The 9,132-nt window shown below is 55.8% G+C and overlaps 1 long non-coding RNA gene across 2 annotated transcripts; it reads right to left on the bottom strand.

The window, feature by feature from the left end:
* Positions 1-420: 420 nt before the first annotated feature.
* On the bottom strand, positions 421-6,420 carry LOC139357240 (uncharacterized). 2 transcript variants are annotated; one of them, XR_011610131.1, is made up of 3 exons: positions 6,151-6,420; positions 5,355-5,885; positions 421-2,505 (listed from the first exon to the last, which is right to left on the bottom strand). It is a non-coding gene; the product is annotated as an uncharacterized lncRNA (long non-coding RNA). The 2 variants fall into 2 exon arrangements; XR_011610132.1 differs by having other exon boundaries at positions 421-2,500.
* Positions 6,421-9,132: the final 2,712 nt, after the last annotated feature.

Genomic DNA, 9,132 nt, shown 5'->3' with positions numbered 1-9,132 from the left:
ACTAAAAATACAAAATTAGCTGGGTTGGTGGCATGTAGCTATAATCCTGGCTACTCGGGAGGCTGAGGCAGGAGAAGTGCTTGAACCTGGGAGGTGGAGGTTGTGGTGGGCCAAGATTGCGCCATTGTGCTCCAGCCTGGGCAGCAAGAGCGAAACTCTGTCTCAAAACAAACAAACAACAACAACAACAAAAACAAAAATTAGCCAGGTGTGTTTCAAAAAACAACAGCACAAAAACAAAAATTAGCCGAGTGTAGTGGCAGGCGCTTGTAATCCCAGCTACTCGGGAAGCTGAGGCAGGACAATGGCTTGAACCCAGGAGGCAGAGGTTGTAGTGAGCTGAGACCGCTACATTGCACTTCAGCCTGGGTGACAGAGTGAGACTCTGTCTCAAAAAAAAAAAAAAGCAGCCACAAAATGACAAAATACATATTCCATGGGGAACCCTCCCTGTCAGAGATTCAAATCTGCTTTAAAGGCTGTCACCTTGGAGAAATGACACTGGCCTGAGAAGCTAGGGCAGTTCAGGGGTCTGAGTAGGCACCCCAGGGGATCAGGGCTGGGGTGTGCTGACCGGGCTCTGGACAGTGGGGGTGCCCCTGAGGTCACTGTCCTAGGCCCGGAGAGCGAGTGCAGGGACCATGGAGCCTTGCTTTGCTGTGGGAGGCAGCTATGCTGTGTCTCCCAGGTTTTTTCTTTTCTTTCTTTTCCTTTTCTTTCTTTCTTTCTCTCTTATTTTTGAGATAGGGTCTTGTTTTGTTGGGTAGGCTGGAGTGTAGGGGTGTGATCTCGGCTCTCTACAGCCTTGAACTCCTAGGCTCAGGTGATTCTCCCGCCTCAGCATCCAGAGTAGCTGGGATCACAGGCGCGCACTGTCACACCTGGCTAATTTTTTCTGTAGAGACGGGGTCTCACCGTGTTGGCCAGGTTGGTCTCAAACTCCTGGGCTCAAGCAATCTGCCCCCTTCAACCTCTCAAAGTGCTGGGATTACAGGGCGGGAGCCCGGCGTTGTTGGCTGTTTTGCTTTCAGCGCTCATGGAAGGCTAGCACCTGCGGCAGGCCTGGGAACAGAGGGAGCTGCATTTCCAGAGACGCAGCTCCTCCACTTCCCACCCCAGGCCGTCCCTCCCATGAGTCACCCTGTTATCCCCCCCACCGCCAAATATAGCTCCCAAGGCCTGCCGGAAACAAAGGGAGTAGCATCGTGCCTGGTGCTGGGTGGGGGACAGTGCGGGAGGCGCACCCTGAGGCTAGGGGCCTGCCAGCCCACCCCCTTCCTGTCCCGGGGCTGGGGTCTCTGCTGTACCTCTAATCTCACAGGGTCTCCTGCAAACACAGGGGGAATTTGGGGAAACATCCCGTAGAGAAGCAGTGGCCACTTCCTCCTAGGGGATGTGGACCACTCCAGGGGACAAAGAGCAGGCGGGGGTCCTTTCCTCCCCAAGATGAGGCCAGGATCCTGTTGGGCAGGGGCTCTGCTTCTGCGATCACCCAGGGTGTGTCCGGCCCGGGCCCTCCCCAGCAGCCTCTAGGGCGCCGCCCGGGCACTCAGAGCCACCACATAAGGAAATGTTTGTGCCTCGGGGGCCGGGCAGTGGCTCCACACGCGTCCTCCCTCCCTCTCTCCCCGCCCAGGCTGCCTCCCAGATGGCCTGGTCTGGGGCAGTTGGACCCAGGAGGAACCGCCCTGAGGCCAGGGGTGGGGAATCGGCCCAGCCTCCAATTCACCTCAGGCTTCATCTGAGGACAAGGCAGGGAGAGGGCCGGATGTGGGGCGTGAGGGCCACACTCGGTGGTCCTCCTGCTGCGCCGCCTCAGGGGACACCCTGCCTGGCTTTGCTTGTGCTGGCCGGAAATCTCCCCTTACTCCTCAGCAACACAAGCTGCCTGTGCAGCAGGAGGGAGGGTAGGACACATCGGAGACCACCGGGCTCGGCGATTGGGCTTTGAGATCTTGGAGCTACCACACCCAGGAGACTAGGAGTTGGGGGTGGCTGGGAGGGATCTACTCCATGAAGAGCTCCCACCCGCCCGGCCCAGTGTTTCCCCTGGGAGCCCAGGGCAGCCTTACTTTTCGGGGTTGTAACTAGGCATCCTGACTCCCCGCAGCCACCGCTTACATGGGAAACATTTTATAACCTGCTTTCTGGCGGGCAATGCCAGGCTCCCATGGGCTACCTTCCTTCTGAAGTTTTCCATTCAATTATTTACACGAGCCCACAGACCTATGCAGGAAGTCGGCAGGCACAGGAGGGTATTTATTCTTCTGCTGTCTCATTTGTGGAGGGACCTCCCCTTCTCTTGAATGTGGCTCCTTTGGAGGTCAGAGGCTGAGGACGGTGGCATCATCTAAATCCCTGTTGTTTACTCTTGAGGGCCAGAACATTCCCCACCGGGTGTTTCCCAGGCACGGACCCCTTGCCCAGCGCGGCATTCAGAGGGGGCAGCTCCGGCCGTCTGCTCAGGAGTGGGGTGGCATGGAGAGCTGCCTCTGGAGCCCTGTGCTGAAGGAGAGGACCCTTGAGGGAGAAGGACATCACCCAGGTCGTGGGGCCTTTGGAGAAAGTAGGAAACCTGCCTGTTCTACAGGAGATGAGACCACCTCACCTACTTCGAAGGATGCCCTTGTTTAGAGCAGATCTCACAATTGGTGCCCTGAGGGCTCCAGGCCTTGGCCCTGCTGGTAGATTAAAGTGGCACAACCTGCCCTGACGCCTGAGTGTCACAGCAACAACAGCTACATGGCTAGACACCGGCCCCTTCACCCCACCTTCCAGGGGAGCACAGCTCCCCAGATATGGTGCTGAGGGAGGTCAGTGGGATGGCCCCACCATGGCCTCCCTGCAGACTGCTCTGCACTGAGGACTGTCCCCATCCCCTTCTGAGGAGGGTCTCAACTGGTGTCCCAGAGAGTGCAGTCAACTCCCTGTTACTCCCAGAAGCAGGGCCTGGGGGCCATGCTCAGGACTGGGAAAGAGGAAGGCAGTGCCTGGCAAGGTCACTCCCTTGGTGGGGAGAAGGGCCTGCCACCACCCAATCCCTACCTTCTCTGTTTTAATTCAAGATGCACGGGGCTGGGTGGGGGGAGGGGTGAAGGCAGGCCCAGGTGCAGACTTTCTGCATCACTGCATCTAGTGGAAAGAAGCTGTTTGTCTGCTTCTGGACCCTCGTGTCCTGGGACTTGGGTCTCTATGTTCCTTACAGGCAGGAACTGCTCCACGGCTCTATCTCTAGTCCAGACACAGGCCTAACAGAGCATGTGCTCAGAAAGTATCTTTTGGGGCCGGGCGCGGTGGCTCAAGCCTGTAATCCCAGCACTTTGGGAGGCCGAGACGGGCGGATCACGAGGTCAGGAGATCGAGACCATCCTGGCTAACACGGTGAAACCCCATCTCTACTAAAAAATACAAAAAACTAGCTGGGCGAGGTGGCGGGCGCCTGTAGTCCCAGCTACTCGGGAGGCTGAGGCAGGAGAATGGCGTAAACCCGGGAGGCGGAGCTTGCAGTGAGCCGAGATCGTGCCACTGCACTCCAGCCTGGGTGACAGAGCCAGACTCCATCTCAAAAAAAAAAAAAAAAAAAAAAAGAAAGTATCTTTTGGGTGACAGAAAAAAAGCCTTCATTTCCATTTCAGATAAAGATCTGGTCTGGGCTGGGCGCGGTGGCACACGCCTGTAATCCTAGCGCTTTGGGAGGCTGAGGCGGGAGTATCACCTGAGGTCAGGAGTTCAAGACCAGCCTGGCCAACAAAACCCCGTCTCCACTAAAAATACGAAAGAACTAGTCAGGCGTGGTAGCATGTGCCTGTAATCCTGAAATTGCGCCTCTGCACTCCAGCCTGGGCAATAAAGCGAGACTCTCTCATAAAAAAAAAAAAAACAACTCTGGCCTAGGACGGGCGCATTGGCTAGTGCCTGTAATCCCAGCACTTTGGGAGGCTGAGGCGGGTGGATCACTTGACGCCAGGAGTTCAAGACCAGCCTGGCCAACATGGTGAAACCACATCTCTACTAAAAACACAAAAATTAGCCAGGTGTGGTGGCGCATGCCTGTAATTCCAGCTGCTCAGCAGGCTGAGGCATGAGAATCGCTTGAACCCAGGTGGTGGAGGTTGCAGTGAGCTGAGATCATACCCCTGCACTCCAGCCTGGGCAAGAGAACAAGGCTCTGTCTCCAAAAAAAGGAAAAAGAAAAAAGATCTGGCCTACAGCAAAACGGCTGTACTGCAAAGTGTGTGAAGTGGCCCCTGCTCCCTCATGAGACATGTTCCAGTAAGCTGGGGACAGACACATTGGGGACCTCGTGGAGAGGGATTCTCGATGGAACCGTAGATACTTCAGGGGAGAGGTTTTCCGTGAACACGACTGGAGAGCATCTGTAACCATAAACACAGGACGGCCGGGCGCGGTGGCTCACATCTGTAATCCCAAGCACTTTGGGAGGCTGAGGCAGGCGGATCACCTGAGGTCAGGAGTGCATGAACCCAGGAGACACAGGTTGCAGTGAGCCCACACAGTGCCAACTGCACTCCAGCCTGGGCGACAGAGACTCCGTCTCAAAAAAAAAAAAAAAAAAAAAAAAATCTGAGGTGACTAGGCCGCTGAGGGAGAGACAAGGAGGGCCTCACCAGGGGACCTCAGCAGCCACGCCAGCTCCGATGGTTGCCATCCCGCGTGTCTGGGACAGGTCCTCTGTGCCGCGGCGTCTCCCTCCATTTCCACCAGCAGAGGTACTGTTCTTTTTTTTTTTTTTTTTTTCTTTTTTTTTTTTTTGAGACGGAGTCTCACGCTGTTGCCCAGGCTGGAGTGCAGTGGCGCGATCTCGGCTCACTGCAAGCTCCGCCTCCTGGGTTCACGCCATTCTCCTGTCTCAGCCTCCTGAGTAGCTAGGACTACAGGCGCCCGCCACCGCGCCCGGCTAATTTTTTGTATTTTTAGTAGAGACGGGGTTTCACTGTGGTCTCGATCTCCTGACCTTGTGATCCGCCCGCCTCGGCCTCCCAAAGTGCTGGGATTACAGGCTTGAGCCAACGCGCCCGGCCAAGAGGTACTGTTCTTATGCAGCAGCCTGCCCAGGCCTTTAATGGCAGTGCAGGGCTGGAGCCTGCAGTCCGAGTCCCTCCCCCAAGGAAGAGGCCTGTGCTCCACACAGAAGCCACGAGGAGCAGCAGCCCGCGAAGGTGTCAACAGTGGGGCACACGGGCTCTGCCCCCAGGCCCTAACTGCTTCTCCCCACTGCTCCCTGGGCAGGGCAGGCCAGGCCCTGCGAGCTCTCACTTCAGAGCCTGCCCAAGTCTTCTGCCCCCTTACCCTCACCAACAGGTCCTTTCCCCACGCACTCTCCTCCCCATTACCTGCCTCCTCTGCTTCCACCCAACGTCCTCTCAAATGAGACAGAAGGCCTCCCCAAACAGTCCTGGGACATTACCCCATTCCCTCTACCCCATGCCCTAGTCTCGGCGCACGGCTTCCTCCAGGCCGCTTCCCCTGTCATTGGCGAGCCATGCGCCTCCTTCACAGCGGCCTCGGGTTGTCCTTAACTGCCTATTTCTAGGCGTTTCTCCCACTGGTTTCACGCTGAGTCACTATCACCGCGTGCCCCCAAGTGCAAAGTTGGGTCCAGGGCAGGAGCCCAAATATCGGTGAAGAACGAACGAAAGAATGGTTAAAAATTGCTTGGGGTGGCCGGCAGATTACGCTTTGCATGTAAACTGGGCAAGTGCAAATGAATCCAAAACAGGCCGGAAACAGGATCGTGTTCGTGGGCCACAGACAGCAGAAGTGGGGCTTGCACTCGCGGGTCCACGTACATCCCCGGGCCACGCAAACAGCGGCTCCTGTGAACCACCAGATTCCTGAATGCACGTGTCCGTGCACACCTGGACCTGTGCAAACACAAATGCGGACACTGTCGGATCCAAGTACATCCTCAAGGTCGTGCACATACGAAAACGTGGAAACCCGCGGGTTCGTGCATGCCAGAGTTTGGGTGTGCGTGCTAGGGAGTATGGGTATGTGCACACTTCCGAGGCTGTGCATACACAGAAAGGCGCATGCCTCAGGGTCCTGCACACACAAGGGCGTGCACACCCCCGAGGCCAACCTGCAGACCCTTCTGGAGGAGGCAGAGGCGCCCAATTTCCCCCATACTTGGGCACCGCCGCAGGCTCTAGGCGCCATCTTTGCTCCGCAGGCAGCAGAAGGACCTGCAGACAGCGAAGTCCCGGCGCTTGGGAATTTGTTGTGCCGGCTTCCGGGCGTCCATCACGCGGAAGCCCCGCGCGCCAAGCTCAGGAGACGCGGCGGAGCACGAAATGGCGGGCGAGGGGCGGAGCGAAGGCGGAGCGACCGGGAGCCGCGCCCACTCTCGACTCCAGGCAGGGCGCACCGCCTGCCCCCTTGCGCAGGCGCACAGCACGGCGCGCGTTGCCGCGTTCCTTCCGACGCGCGCTAGGACACAAAGGGCTGGAGGGAAAGCACGGAACGCTGAAAACCTGCGGAGTGGCTCGTGGTCTGGAGCGGCCTGGAGCGGACTCTCAGGGTCGGAGCCGGGCTCGCCGGCACTGCTCTCGGGCGCAGGGTGGGGCGCGACACTGCACTGGTTCGCTCGCCCTCCCTCTCCAGCCGTAGCCGCCTCGCGGGCCGGGATAGACGCCCAGGACGCAGGCGCCGGCGGGCGGGTGGACCAGGCGCCTCCATTTTCCCTCGCACGCTGTAATGGCGGAGCTGGGCGCTCTTCCTCTGGCCGGGGAGGGAGAAACTCAACCGGGGAAGTCCGACGCGCTCGCTCCCCAAACTCTTTCCTTGGTGCGCGTGCTTAAAGCGGGCGGATGAAGCGTTCTGGAAAGTGCCTACACCTTTTGAGATGTGATTCTGAGTTTTTCATGGAAAAAGAAAAGACATACCCTTCCGCAAATTCATCCCCATAGTTTGCAACTTTATACTTCAAATTGGGGTTACGGGATTTGGAGGAGGCAAAAATAAGTTTAAAAATTTCCATTAAAGAGACGTTCCTGTAAAACAATGACCAAGAAAATGTTTAAAAGCAAACCTTAGCCATAAAACTAATACAAGTTATTGGCACAAGTTTATTTTTGAGACGGAGTTTCACTGTTGTGGCCCAGGCTGGAGTGCAGTGGCATGATCTCGGCTCACTACAACATCCGCCTCCCGCGTTCAAGCAATTCTGCGTCAGTCTCCTTAGGAGCTGGGACTACAGGCGCCCGCCACCACGCCCAGCAAATTTTTGTGTTTTTAGTCGAGAATGGGTTTCACCACGTTGGCCAGGATGGTCTCGATCGATTGACCTCGTGATCTGCCCGCCTCAGCCTCCAAAAGTGCTGGAATTACAGGTGTGAGCCACCACACCCGGGCGGTAGAAATTTTTGAAAGAATGATGGCATTCACTTTCCGTTTGCGATATGCCAGGCCCTGTTTTAAGTGCACTAACTTTCATAACCAGGTGCAGGTGGGGGAACTGACACACAGAGATAAGTACAGAAGTACTTAAAGGACACGAAAGGACAAATAGTCCTTTCCACCTTCCAGTACAGCCACTGTCTGATTTAGTGGCATGGCTCCCACCAGGGCTCTTCGTTGCGTTAGGAAGTTTGGTTCATGGTTTACATACATACTGGAGCAGTTTGTGCTTCTCCGGGAGAGCTGTGGTTGGGCAAATAGAAAACACTCAGCAGGGCCGGGCGCGGTGGCTCAAGCCTGTAATCCCAGCACTTTGGGAGGCCGAGACGGGCGGATCACGAGGTCAGGAGATCGAGACCATCCTGGCTAATATGGTGAAACCCCGTCTCTACTAAAAATACAAAAAACTAGCCGGGCGAGGTGGTGGGCGCCTGTAGTCCCAGCTACTCGGGAGGCTGAAGCAGGAGAATGGCGTAAACCCGGGAGGCGGAGCTTGCAGTGAGCTGAGATCCGGCCACTGCACTCCAGCCTGGGCGACAAAGCGAGACTCCGTCTCAAAAAAAAAAAAAGAAAAAAAAGAAAACACTCAGCAGGCTCAGAGGAACCCGTCAACTGCCAGTTTCTCACGGTCTCTGGGAGAGCTAGGTCCTGGCCAGTTGAGCGACCACGTTCAAAGGTTAGAATGTTAGTTATCTGGCCGGGCGCGTTGGCTCAAGCCTGTAACCCCAGCACTTTGGGAGGCCGAGACGGGTGGATCACGAGGTCAGGAGATCGAGACCATCCTGGCTAACACGGTGAAACCCCGTCTCTACTAAGAAATACAAAAAACTAGCCGGGCGAGGTGGCAGGCGCCTGTAGTCCCAGCTACTCGGGAGGCTGAGGCCGGAGAATGGCGTGAACCCGGGAGGCAGAGCTTGCAGTGAGCTGAGATCCGGCCACTGCACTCCAGCCTGGGCTACAGAGCGAGACTCCGTCTCAAAAAAAAAAAAAAAAAAAAAAAAAAAGAATGTTAGTTATCTGGTGACCCGGGATCCAGAATGCACGTAACTCATGTGATCAGGTCATAGGGTTGGAAAGAAAAGTATCCGTATTCCTCCCTCCCTGTTTTTTTTTTTTTTTTCCCTACAGGGTCTCAGTCAGCACATTGGCAGGTCACAATTGCCTGACTTTTAAGTTTCTGCAACTCATTTGAGGATTATGAGGAACGGCATTTTTGCAAGTCAGAATGGGGTCAAGGTAGAAAGCAGAGGGCAGGGATCATTCGTCATTGATACCTGAAGCAGCTGAGACTTTAAGGTTACTAGTCTTGCCCAAATTCATAAACTAATAGTGGAGCAGAGATCCTTTATCCAAGTTGAGGTGTCTGACTTGCAACCTCAGTTTCCAAGTCCTCAGGGTCTATATGATCTTTTAATTGTGTCCATCCTTATTTCTTTTTTTAAAACTTTAACAAGGTGGCCAGGCACAGTGGCTCATGACTGTTATCCCAACACTTTGGGAGACTGAGACGGGTGGATCACTTGAGGTCAAGAGTTCGAGACCACTCCGGCCAACGTGGTGAAACCCCATCTCTACTAAAAAAAATTAGTCGGGTGTGGTGGTGCGCTGCCTGTATTCCTAGCTATTCTAGAGGCCGAGGCAGGAGAATGGCTTGAACGTGGAAGGCAGAGGTTGCAGTGAGCTGACATCGCGCCATTGCACTCCAGTCTGGGC

This window comes from Macaca nemestrina, chromosome 11 (assembly GCF_043159975.1).
Source record: "Macaca nemestrina isolate mMacNem1 chromosome 11, mMacNem.hap1, whole genome shotgun sequence".
In the NCBI taxonomy this organism is placed as follows: Eukaryota; Metazoa; Chordata; class Mammalia; order Primates; family Cercopithecidae; genus Macaca; species Macaca nemestrina.
The sequence above is the reverse complement of the archived record's forward strand: the minus strand, read 5'-3'. Positions and strand labels throughout refer to the sequence as shown.